Source organism: Grus americana, chromosome Z (assembly GCF_028858705.1).
Source record: "Grus americana isolate bGruAme1 chromosome Z, bGruAme1.mat, whole genome shotgun sequence".
NCBI lineage: Eukaryota > Metazoa > Chordata > Aves > Gruiformes > Gruidae > Grus > Grus americana.
This window is the reverse complement of record NC_072891.1, coordinates 81,285,366-81,297,818: the sequence shown is the minus strand read 5'-3', so window position 1 is coordinate 81,297,818 and position 12,453 is coordinate 81,285,366. Positions and strand designations below refer to the sequence as shown.

At 38.6% G+C, this 12,453-nt stretch overlaps 1 protein-coding gene across 3 annotated transcripts in view; it reads left to right on the top strand.

The window, feature by feature from the left end:
- The window catches only part of EDIL3 (EGF like repeats and discoidin domains 3), a 274,546-nt gene that overhangs the window by 162,955 nt on the left and 99,138 nt on the right, over positions 1–12,453 (top strand). The gene's annotated exons all lie outside the window — the stretch shown is intronic.

Sequence of the window (12,453 nt, the reverse complement as noted above, 5' to 3'; positions counted from 1 at the left end):
TTTTACATCTGTTTTTTAAAATAAAATAAATAAATATTTTCTTTTGCAGAAACAACTATAGTATACTATGGAAACATTTCTCTAGTCTACAAATACATAATGGTCATAATAGCTATGTTATTCTTTTCAAAATGGAGGAAATTTGATAGAGCAAATCTGTCATGCATTCAAGTAAAGCATCTGATATGATAGAAACATTTGCAAAATGCAAACATATTATCTAAGAGTCAAACAAGAAGGAGTAAATAGTGTAAAGTAGAAAAATACAGAAACTGATTCAGGCTAGGCATTCATCTCACCAAGTATCCTGTCTTCAACAGTAACCATTAGCAGATATCAACAAGTGTAAGAGCAGGGCAAAAGTATATGTTACTTTCTCTGACGTGTGTCTGGCCTCTGAAAGTTGGACCACTGGTTTACAGCAAAGTCATTAATGGAGTTCCTTCAGGATCTGTCCTGGGAACAATCTTGTATGATTTTACCAATAACGTTGATAATGAATGTACTATAAAGATCTGATTCCTAAAGCTGTTACTACAAAGGAGTTTTTCAAGTATGAAAGACTAGGTGACCCTGAAGACCAAAAAAACAAAAATGGAATAAACTGCTATGATACAAAATGCAATATACCTTAACAGTTAATAACAGATATTAGAGGCTTATGGATTTGAAATACTGCAGAGAAGAAAGCCTGTGCATTTTAGTCAAGCAAAGGATGCTAATATGATGGTGTTGTGGAAAAAGCTAATGGAGTCCCAAGATATGTCAAGCCTGGTACTTTAAAGAGAAAAAGGGAAGTTTATGTATATTAGCATTTGTAGTATTAGATACTACATTCAGAATACCTGAAATACTGGAGTAATCCACATTCAAGAAAGGAGACGTCTAGTTCAGGAAAGATCTACTATGTGTAGCAAGAAAAATAAAAAATAATGTTGCAAGTTGAATACTAAATAAATGAAACCATAACAAAGTTGAACAATATGATTCATTGTTCTGAGTTCACATTGTGTATGCATGGGGAAGAAGGGAGAATAAAACACAATGGACAAATAACCACAAATGACAAGCTGGGAATTTTTTTAAGTAGCCTCAGTGAATTCCCAGATTTATATATGCATCAGCCAAAAGATTTGAGGCATCCAATGTAACATGTATGTAATTCTAGAGAGAAATCAAAGATTAAGATTTGCTTTGTGAGATTTTACACACCTATGTGGCTACCTTAAAGAATTTGTAAAAAATTAACATCTATTAAAGTTTTCTGTAAAAGTTGCAGATGAAACTCTCCATATATTTCCTCATAAGGTGCAATTGAATTACCATTTGGAATTCTACCAGGAATCTCATCCATCTCTTCAGAGTTTATCCCTTCTGGTTTTTTGGCTGCATCATGAACATTGCTCAGATTATAGGTCACATAAGACCAGTCTCCTGTTTTAGTAGAAACAGGGTAGTCAGAGCTATTACTTGAAATGATCACTGTATTTTCTGGATCATAATCTCTTCTTTCATATTTCTTTTTCTTTTTATAGATGTATATGTAATTACATGTAAATATAAATTTTGTGTGTGAAGTTGTATATATTATATATTAGACAGGATTTGGTTTTATGTGTACATATATGTACACACATACATATTTCTGTTTCAGAGAGCATATAATAGCAAGTCTATATGTATAAAAATATAAATTTTGAGTATAATGAAATAGTGAAAGAATTCTGCTAATGTCAATTACTGACAGCAGTCTGGCTTTCTGGGTCATGCTTAGGGAATTTGCACTGATAAGCCAATCACCTCATCAAATGATCTTTCTGGAGATGCTTCTGTAGATAAATGCTCAGCTGTGACCCAGGACTCCATTGTCTAGCCCATAGGGAAGAACACTAAGGTATTTGAAAGGATAATTCTGCTGAGTGTTAAAGATTATTTATAATTATGATAAAGGTCTATACAGCAGTCCAATTGTTTTGGTGTAGAGATCAAGCACAATGAGTTTTAAAATGTGCTTTGCAGTAACTATTAATTTGTTAGCTGCAAAGTGTGTATGGTGTGGTAATTGGGAGGCATGGCAATGCAGCAGTAGAGTGCAGTGGTAAAAAGCTTCTGTTCTGTACTTCCTCCGGGTAGGACCCGCATATGGAGGTACTACCAATCTTGTCTGCAGGATGGTATCATGGGAGGAGTGTGAAATCAGATGTGCCTTGAAGACTTAAAAGTAATATATTACTTAAATCAATAATTAGAAAATGCTACACAATATAGATATTTGAATACTTCCGTTGTACCACTCTTTATATTCATGTTATTCAGGTAAGCATATGAAAAGTTATCAGTAAATAACAGACAATTAAGGATGGGAATAATGCTTGTACTGACTGTAATCATTGAATTACCCCTGTTCAGGAAACTCAATGCCTCCTTCTAGTACTATGGCACAGTTCACAAACTTTTAGAATTCATCTACATTTGAGCTAGCTTTAGCACAGCTGGCATTAAAATGATAACTTTTCTTTTTATACCACCAATATAATTGTGCACTATACCGGTTCCTATAGCTGGGTTTGTAAATACCCTTTTTTTTTTCATGAGAAGTTTAGTTATGTCATCATACCTAATTATGTAATTACAACTAGTAATTACACATTCTGATTACACCATTAGAGTTTTGCACATATTTACAGTAATCATATAATTAAATACTATTACACTAATTATGTAAATTACTGATTGCTGTCTCCGAATTACCTCACAAAGCTCAAGGATTGCTAATCCACATCATAGAATAGTTAAAATATCCTAGATCAAGAATAAAAAGGCCAAAAATACATCATGCAGTCTGTTCTCCTGTCATTGCAAGCTTGTTCTTCAGGATGCATTTTCTAATAGTATATGTGGTTTGGTATATTCCAAATACCAATGGTTTGTAATAATGACTTGTTATGTTACTTATCAGCTTGAAGTAGTCTATGTCAGACTGTTTTTCCTAATGCTCCAGCTAAGTTTTCTCTCTTTTTTTAATTCCACCAGTTAATTCCACAATAATTAATTTTTCTTAGTTAATCTCCTAAATAATTCCCTTCCATTTTAACTCACGTGTAGCACTTTCCAGATGTGAGACAACTGTTGTATTATACCCAGTTCCTGTGAGCCTTGCAGGACACCTACCCAAAATCCTTCTGACTAGTCCCAAGAGCCTCTGCTAATAACTAGCGCAGCTGAAGTGAGAGGGGAAGGCTTGTCTGGAACTGAGTATTAAAATAGCACTAAAATGCCTGATGAGCTTGGAACTGTATTTGAACCACCTTGACCATCTTCTGAGTCTCCTTCTGGCATGGATGAGGTTTGGAGTTGTTTTCTAAGGTCACAGCCATGAAGTCAAGTTCTCAGAAGGACATGGAGGTGATCTGGTCAGCTGATGGGCTTCACAACCCAACAATGCTTCTGCTCCTTTGAGGCCACCTTCTGTTTTATTTACATATCCTTCTCATTTTGAAGCACTGGCCTGACCTCTTGTACTTTTCTGGAAGATGTAAATTCAGTCTTCTTTCTTTCTTATTAACTACTGCTGTCTTTAGCCGTTGAGGTGTAAATGATACTTAAACCAGCTGGAAAGCATGGGATGAGGCAAACATGAGATGAAGTAATGTGGAGTGCAAGAACACTGACAGCTTCAAAACGTATTCAATTGTTCTGGAATAAGCTTATCAACCTGTTAAGAGATGTTTCACTGAGCCTCTGGTATTTACAAAATTTGCCTGCAGATGTTTAGTAAACACAGAATGGAAAGTGAGCACCTTTTCCCATCCTCTGAAAGCAAAAACTAATCTATATTAATTCCATATTACTTTCCAGATTTCTTAAGGCCTCAGCATTTTCTTGATGCAGCTGCACCTCCTTCTGTTCTCACACTCTCTGAACCTATTTCTTGCTTCTGTGCCAAATTCAAGCTATCAGTTATGATTACCTCCATTACAGCTTTCCTTAGTCTTGGAGTCTCTATAAATAAGTACTGCTTCCAAGACAGATTCTCCTGGGATTGAAGTTTTTACATTCTGGATCACAAAATTCTCATGCAGGCAACAGGGAGCCACTTTCATCAGTGTCAGACTGTTTGCATTATTCAGTACAAATCTGTATTGTTAAAATCTCCCATGGGCAACATGGATTGTGAATCGCAATAATTTGTGAGGAGCTCCACAGGTAATTTTTGATCACCTTTTTGTTTTGTTTTGTTTTTTGATCTAGCAGATGGTACTATACAGTGGACATATTATAATTTCACCATTGTGCATTTTGGAGTATTTTGCTGATTGCCAAGAGTTGCTGCCATTAAAGCATATGGCAAATTTTCTCATACTTTTTCTTTAAAGATATAGATCAAATTAGTCACTGTAAATATTTTTTTACATATGCTATGGCCCCTTCACCTCCTTTTCTGTGTATTCAACATGCTCATATGTAGGAGGACTGCATTCAGAGCAAGTGCACCAATTTAGTTTGTCTAGCGTGTCAGAAATCCTGCCAAGCAGTGTACCTTCACATTATTTTCATTTTTTCCTGTGCTTTATGTTTTCATACACTAATGTGTTTATACTGCACTTGGTCATCTTCTGCTTTCCTCTCTGTGAAAATCAAAGTGGCATTTTTTTTTTATTTAAATGAAAATGCCCCTTCTTTAAGTGTCAATTTTACTTAAAAAGTATCTAAAGATCTGACAGATCTAGACATAAAAAGACTTTCAAGACTTCTGCTTACATGCAGCCTTATACTCCCAGGCTAGATGGTGTCATCCAAAGCGTTCTGATGTGCTGTGATTTTAGAATTTTCTTTCTTTCAAAATTGTTCCCAGGAATACAGGACACCTGCAACTTGCATGATTTATAGCTCAGGAGAAATAACTAGTTTCACAGTAATTTTTGAAGATACTATATTGCTTCTTTTGGTGTCTTCTGTTCTTCACTTATAAGTGTGTTTTCAAGGCAGTTGGGACTTTTTGGCTTCAGTTACTCGTCCTTTGAACTCCTCTGCTTGATGCTCACAGTCTTCAGTGACCCTTGGTTATCCCTGTCCTCCCCAGCTCCAGCTCTTACCAGCCCTGACTCAGCAGGGATCAGGGTTCAGCAAGCCTCCATGCTTAGGTTCAGAAAAACCCTACACAAAACAAACATCACAGGATGAGGGCGTAAAACGTGCACAGGCAAATTAAAACAATTTATGAAAGAGTTAAATTATATGTTTTCTGGAGGAAGCTCTAAGTCTGGCTAAAATTTATCTTCCAAGAAGTCTGTGTTTTCAAAAAATGTATAGGAATCAGAACTTAACCATTTCCTTAAACTAATAAACCTCGTAACAGGCTTTCTGATGAAGTCAGCTCATGAAAATGCCGTGTTAAAATTTTAAGCTGTTAAGCACTGTTGTTGAATGGTAAGCATGATCCCATTACAACCATACTTCATTTCCTGATTACCTGCTGGGGAACCTAGGTTTTAAGGCATGAGGTTCTTTATGCACCTTCAGTTGGCAATATGTTGTGGCTTAAAGCTTGTAGTGAGCCACTGGGCAACGCTTTACTTGACAGATATCAACATGGACTTGAGTTCCCGAAATTACTGATTACTATTAAAATCTCTTTGAATGAGATTTAGGAGAACTTAACTTTCCCTATGGCTCAAAGTATCTGTTTGACTAATTCTGTAAATAATCCAATATGAAGTTTGGTTTTAAGCATATTCTTGATTGTTTTGAATATGTGACAGCTTTATGATCTGAAATATGGGTGTTATATAAAATATAGCAAATTTCTGTAAAACAAAACTGGCCAAACATACTAATTTTTGTGTTCTTAAAATTGCTCTATGGTTCAAGATGTCAGTGATTTATGTGATATGTACCAACCTTTGCTGTTTAATTAGTTGATTCATGTTTTCAACTTTCATTAGGAAAAAAAAATTATAGGAAGAACTGTAGCTTCTAGAAATACAGACTGCTGTATTTAAATAATAAATATGGCTAAGTGCAAGGTACTGCACATGGGTCAGGACAATCCCAAGCACAACTACAGGCTGGGTGGGGAATGGATTGAGAGCAGCCCCGAGGAGAAGGACTTGGGAATGTTGGGGGACGAGAAGCTCAACATGAGCCGGCAGTGTGTGCTTGCAGCCCAGAAAGCCAACCGTGTCCTGGGCTGCATCAAAAGAAGTGTGACCAGCAGGTTGAGGGAGGTGATCCTGCCCCTCTACTCCGCTCTGGTGAGACCCCCCCTGCAGTGCTGCGTCCAGCTCTGGGGGCCCCAGTACAAGACAGACATGGAGCTGTTGGAGCGAGTCCAGAGGAGGCCACAAAGCTGATCAGAGGGCTGGAGCACCTCTCCTCTGAGGACAGGCTGAGAGAGTTGGGGTTGTTCAGCCTGGAGAAGAGAAGGCTCTGGGGAGACCTTAGAGCAGCCTTCCAGTGTCTGAAGGAGATATACAAGAAATCTGGAGAGGGACTGTTTACAAGAGGATGTAGTGACAGGACAAGGGGGAATGGGTTTAAGCTGAAGGAGGGTCGATTTAGATGAGATGTTAGAAAAAAATTCTTCCCTGTGAGGGCGGTAAGGCCCTGGCACAGGTTGCCCAGAGAAGCTGTGGCTGCCCCTGGCTCCCTTGCAGTGTTCAAGGCCAGGCTGGATGGGGCTTTGGGCAACGTGGTCTAGTGGAGGGTGTCCCTGCCCATGGCAGGGGGTTGGAACCAGATGGGCTTTGAGGTCCCTGCCAACCCAAACCGTTCTAGGATTCTAAGTTCAGGGCATTATAATAATCTGCAAAGTAAGAATATATGCATTCATTGGTAAAAAAATAGTTTACTTTTTTTATATTGGATTTTCTGTTCCATTTTTATTCATCTTGCCAGTAGTGGAAATTCTGTTAAGGCACATGCTAAACCTGAGAGATTTCTTTATGGCCTGTTGGTTATGACCTTAAACTGAATCAAGACAGGTTTCATGTTGCTCTCTTTCCAATTTATTAAATAGGTAAACTCTTGTAGTTGCCTTCTAATTCCAGAAATTTCCAAACAGATTTTCTATTTTTGTCAGGGAATTGGGACAAAAAGCCCCTACTCCTTTTTTTCATTGCATCATACTGTAAAGTAACAATTCCTTGAAAATTGACACAAACCAGCCCTGCTGCTGCATGAAGGAGCCTTGCTTCAGCTCTTCTTTGCCCATCTTGCTGCTTTTGCGGCTGCCTATTCTGGGCTACTGTTTTACCCATTTGCCTTGTATTCTTGGCAAAAACTAACCCAGGAAGTAAAATGGTAATTACTTAACCAGATCAGTTCTTTGATCTGGGAATTTCATGGACATAGAAATACTGGGCCAGTACAAATGAATGGCAGGGGACATACCTTCGGCATGAAATCAAGACTTAATACCAGTTAAAAATGTTAATCAAGCCACAATCTAATCAAGAGAGTAGAAACTGTTCTTTAATTCATGTTTAAGGTAAAGATAAGAATTTATTTTAATTCTTGCTTTGTTTCTCTACAAAGATCATAACAATTAAAAGCTAGAATTCTAAGTTCATTTGCCAAGGATACAGCAAATAAAAATTCAGTAAATATATACATTCCTGTTTGTCATTATTTAGATAATAAGTTCAGGACTTGCATGGAAAAATTAAGGAGATTTTTACAGGTATGTGTATATGTGTTTATGTGTAGGTGTATGTGTACACAAATACTATCCTCAGAGAAATTATATTTTCTTTAAAAAATGTACTCAGGGTAATTGACTTATCATTCATACGATGTCCTTACTGGTTTGTGGAATAATGTGTGGTTAGTCTAAGACAAAAGGAAGAATGGAAACATTTTTGTGCCTAGAAGAAATGTAGCAATTTAATATAAAGTTACTGGTAATACTTGTTTTATGACCTCCCTAGATTACAGAAATACTTAAACATATTAGAAATACATTTTGAAAGTAAAGAGGGAAAATTTTTACATGTTACATGTGACTAACTCATGTAATTCAACTCAATCTAGGTAATTTGTCATGTCCTTTATCGAACTTGATATAAGAATAAAACCAGAAATCATTTAAGAGGCTAAATAAATGCTGAAAACCGGGCTAAATGTATCAGTAGTAAGAGTGATGCTTTATATACATTTTTAGCTATTTCACTTTATCATGGATAGAACACAATTTCTATATTTGCATTGGACAAAACCCATCTTGAATCTCTTGCTGAAACTTAACCAGGTTTGCTGAGGCTACACGATTCTGAGAATACTGTCTGGCTAGCATTTCTGTGTGGTGTACTGCTGTGAAAGTGCAAAGAGGCAGAAAAATGTTATAGAAATGACAGAACACATCGTTAAAATTGAAATGTTCTCCCAGACATTTCAATGACCTAGTAAGAAATATTAATCAACTCTAAAACTTTTAATATTGAGTCTTCAAACAACAAAGCGCACTCTGGCCCTTCGGCTGCAGACCTTCATTGTCCAGGCATCCCATGTAAGACGCAAAAATGTGCAAAATTAGGCTCAACAGATCAGAACTGTAGTTCTTCCTTTCAGCACAATAGGAAAATGGGACTGATTTCTCAATGTTTGATGTTGAAACAAAGTTCTCAGCCCTCTGCCTTTGGGTACATTTTCATCTTGCTGTAGTTGTACTGTACAGCTCCCTTTGAAAATTCATTTCTCAATATCTTACTTTCATTAGACAGTAGAGGATACAATCTTTACTCAGACACCTGACAGAAACTCATTGTAAAATATTCAGACAAGCCTTTAGGACCCAACAGGCATATTTTACACATTTAATCATCTCCTTACTACATGAGTCACCTAGTGCAGTAGTAGCTTTTGGGTTGTGTCAGTAACTACAATATGAATTCAACCCTATTTTCAGGCATCTACAACTTGACTTTGTAACATCTCATTTCAGCTTGAAACACCTTGTTGTGGTGAATTTATTGCCATGTTTCTTATTTAAACCTACCGATCTACTCTTCTCAGACATTGTGTCATTCTTGACTTGTGATGCCCCCCAATTACCCTCAGTAAAGAAGCAGGAAGGTTGCACTGGCGTCAAGGATTCCTTCTCCTGTGTCTTCCACCTATATGTTCTTCCTACTGAAGGAGAAATACAACCCTACCTTTTAAGTAATATAGAATTATAGACATTCACAAAAAGTAGAGGAAAAAAAGTACTTATCTTATAAATATAATCCACTGTTCCTGTATTGGAAGAACTTTTATGTACATTTTTATGTGTGGCAAAGCCTATGACAATGCATATTTCAGCATTTCTAAGCCTTAAAAGAAAAATTACAGCACACTGTTATTCTCAAAGTAGCCTCTATAGCTTTTAAGTTTCTGGTCTGGTCAATAATGCACATTCTTTTTTTTTTTACATCCTCACAGAAATGATAAAGAATTTGCAGGTAAGGAATTGGTACTATAAAAGAAACAAAAGCCAGACTGTAGCCAGTAGAAGCAAGCTGAAAACAAATCACTGGTTGTTATCACCAAAAAAATCCCTTAAAAGTATGGAAAAACACCTTCAATAAAAGCACTAATGATTCTAAATACATGAAAAGAACAATTTACAGCTGCAGTAAGCTCAACAAATTTTCCACTAGCCAAGTCACATGACCATTTTTTCCTCTTTCAGTTATTAGTCCAATTGGAAAATACCTTATCTCAAGGTTTAGTATTAATAACATATAGGCTATTTGTTTCAAAACAGATTAATCACAGAGGGTGGCCTGCCATCCGAGTCAGCTTGGCCTAGTCTACTGCTACCCTTTGGTGGACACAAGACTGAGCAAAGAGAGGAAGATCATCTTTAGAGCCATACAAATTCCCCATAATGAAGCTGCCTTGAGGTTTGCAGTAATTAACAATCCAGGCACACGGTATAATTGCAGGCCAGTATGGCATAAACCTTGCAAAAGTTGGAGGTTTGAAAGTTGATTCACATTTTGGAGATTCATCTGGACTTGGAATTCAAGTAAAGCTGTGAAAGACAAAAAAACCCACGTGAACTAAAGAGAAAATGGAACAAAACGTGGTTACATGAGCCCTAAATGAACTAAAATCTCCAGGCTCAGCACAGCTCCCACCTGCAGTTTTCAGAAGGAGAAGGAAATGTAATATGTTCAGTGATCAAATTCCCACTGAGGTAGGATTCACAGCTCCTGCTGCCATGAACAGACGGAGAGTCCAGCAAAGCTCTTTTTCCAGGCATTGGTGCAGCGATGTGTAAGATAGATAGGAGGGGAATGAGTGACGCTAGTAGGTTACATCTATTTTAGTCCCTGACAACCACCGTACTCATTTGTTGCATTCCGTTAGATGATCCGAGGACTTACAAGAAATTCAGGATATCTCCAGCATCTTACCGTTGATTGTGTTAGAAGGAAAAGCAGCATGTCGTTTGTCACAACTTAGTCTGCTTTCTAGCCTCTTCAGGGTTCAGCACAGGCAGAACAGCAATCGTTCACTGTCAGATCAGAGGCACATGGCATGCCGCCGTGGCTGTATGGGCAGCGGCCATCAGACCAAGAGCCACCCCATGTAGATGCACCCCTGGTGCTTGGAGGATGAGCAGTCACAGTGTTACTTACTGAAGGGTGTCACTGCTTCAAAATAAATGAGGAGATGAACAGATATGAAAAATTCAGTGGTAGCACAATACTGAGAAAGAAAGGCTTCGTGTCTTTCTGTCATGGTGTAAATACATAAATTCGGACTCAGAAGGGTGCGAGTGAGTTTTTGAAATGAGGTAGAGTTAAAACTAAAAATTCACAAGTATCATAAAGTACTGATCATAAAGCTGATGGAATTACTCTTAATTCAAATGTTTTTCCTTTGTATCTGTGATTGTTTTCTAGTATTAATGTTAAATGCAGTTTGGCCAGGTCTTGGTTTGGTGTAGTTATTTAGAAATTTTGTTTACAGAAATGTATCAGACAAAGCTTTTACCCTTTAAAACTGATGGACAAATTAATATCCATGACTGATTCAGCAAAATCTGTTTGATAGAGCTCACTCATAAATATGATTTTCCTTTGTTGGCAAATCTGTACAGTTGATGGTAACATTACATACCTTCACTGAAGATCAGTTTCAGTGAGTAGTTTGAAATATTGTATCTATTGTTATTCTAACAATATCAATTCCCATTTATGCTCCTGTTGATGAAACCTAATTTCATAATTACTCTTTTCCAACTTTTATGCAATTCACCTTTACCTATGCATGTTTTGAAATTTCATCCTAGGTGTAGCACAAAAAGTAAACATGTTGTAATTCATTACATCAAAGTTAGAGAAAAGCAAGTATTGCTGTGGAAAATATTCCACAGTATTGTTTTATCTTTGAAAGCATATTTGAATACTTATATCCACTGTGTGCAAATATGATTCTTCTTTTTCTTAAGTACTTCTAAAAAGTGTCCTTTCTCTTCTGGATATCAGTAAAACATACAGGAAGCTGAATATGGATTTGTGGTGGGTTGACCCTGGCTGGGGGCCAGGTGCCCACCAGAGCCGCTCTCTCACTCCCCTCATTCACTAGACAGGGGAGAAAAGGCATAACGAAATGCTTGTAGGTCGAGATAAGGACAGGGAGAGATCACTCACTAATTATCGTCACGAGCAAAACAGACCTAACTTAGAGAGGGAATTCATCTGATTTGTTACTAGGCAAAACAGAGTAGAGGAATGAGAAATAAAATCAACTCTTAAAACCCTGTCCCCCCACCCCTCCCATCTTCCCGGGCTCAACTTCACTCCCAGCTTCAACCTCCGACCTCCCTCAGCGGCACAGGGGGACGGGGAATGGGGGTTATAGTCAGTTCAGCACACGGTGTTTCTGCCGCTCCTTCCTCCTCAGGGGGAGGACTCCTCTCATCATTCCCCTGCTCCAGCGTGGAGTCCCTCTCACGGGAGACAGTCCTCCACCAACTGCTCCAGCGTGGTCTCTTCCACGGGGTGCAGACCTTCAGGAACAGACTGCTCCAGCATGGGTCCCCCACGGGGTCACAAGTCCTGCCAGCAAACCTGCTCCGCCGTGGGCTCCTCTCTCCACGGGGCCACAGGGCCTGCCAGGAGCCTGCTCCAGCGTGGGCTTCCCACGGAGTCACAGCCTCCTTCGGGTGTCTCCACCTGCTCCGGCCTGGGGTCCTCCACGGGCTGCAGGGGAATCTCTGCTCCACCATGGACCTCCATGGGCTGCAGGGGGACAGCCTGCCTCACCATGGTCTTCTCCAGGGGCTGCAGGGGGATCTCTGCTCCGGCGCCTGGAGCACCTCCTCCCCCTCCTTCTGCACTGACCTGGGTGTCTGCAGTTTCTTACATCTTCTCACTCCTCTCTCAGGCTGCAAAAGCTCTCTCTAAGTGTTTTTTTTCCTTCTTAAATATTTTATCACAGAGGCGCTGATTGGCTTGGCCT